The sequence below is a fragment of the Orycteropus afer genome, unplaced genomic scaffold (assembly GCF_000298275.1).
Source record: "Orycteropus afer afer isolate SDZICR_OR568_19922 unplaced genomic scaffold, OryAfe1.0 scaffold00154, whole genome shotgun sequence".
NCBI lineage: Eukaryota > Metazoa > Chordata > Mammalia > Tubulidentata > Orycteropodidae > Orycteropus > Orycteropus afer.
In genome coordinates, this window is record NW_006921741.1 from 228,012 (window position 1) to 228,601 (window position 590).

Consider the following 590-nt stretch of genomic DNA (forward strand, 5'->3'; position numbering starts at 1 on the left):
TCATTACAGTTCTTGATCATATGCCACCTCCAGAAATAACTGAACATAAACCAGCTCTTTTTGGTACAGTGACTCCGTGTAGCCCTTCCATCTTCTTTTGAGGTTTCCTGCATCATTCAATATTTTGCCCATAGAATCTTCCAATATTGCAACTTGAGCCTTGAATTTTTCTTCAGTTCTTTCAGCTTGAGAAAAGCCAAGTGTATTCTTCCCTTTTGGTTTTCTAATTCAGGGTCTTTGCACATGTCATTATAATAATTGACTTTGTCTTCTCAAGCTGCTCTTCGAAATCTTCTGTTCGGGTCTTTCATCTCATCATTTCTTCCATTCACTTCAGCTACTCTCCATTCAAGAGCAAGTTTCAGAGTCTCTTCTGATATCCATTTTTGTCTTTTCTTCCTTTCCTGTCTTTTTAATGATCTTTTGCTTTCTTCATGTATGATGTTCTTGATGTTATCCCACAATCCCTCTGGTTTTCGGCCATTGTTGTTCACTGTGTCAAATCTAGGTGCTCTGGTGGCATAGTGCCTAAGGCATTTGACTGCTAACCAGAAGGCTGGTGGTTCAAACCTACCAGCCATTCCTCAGAA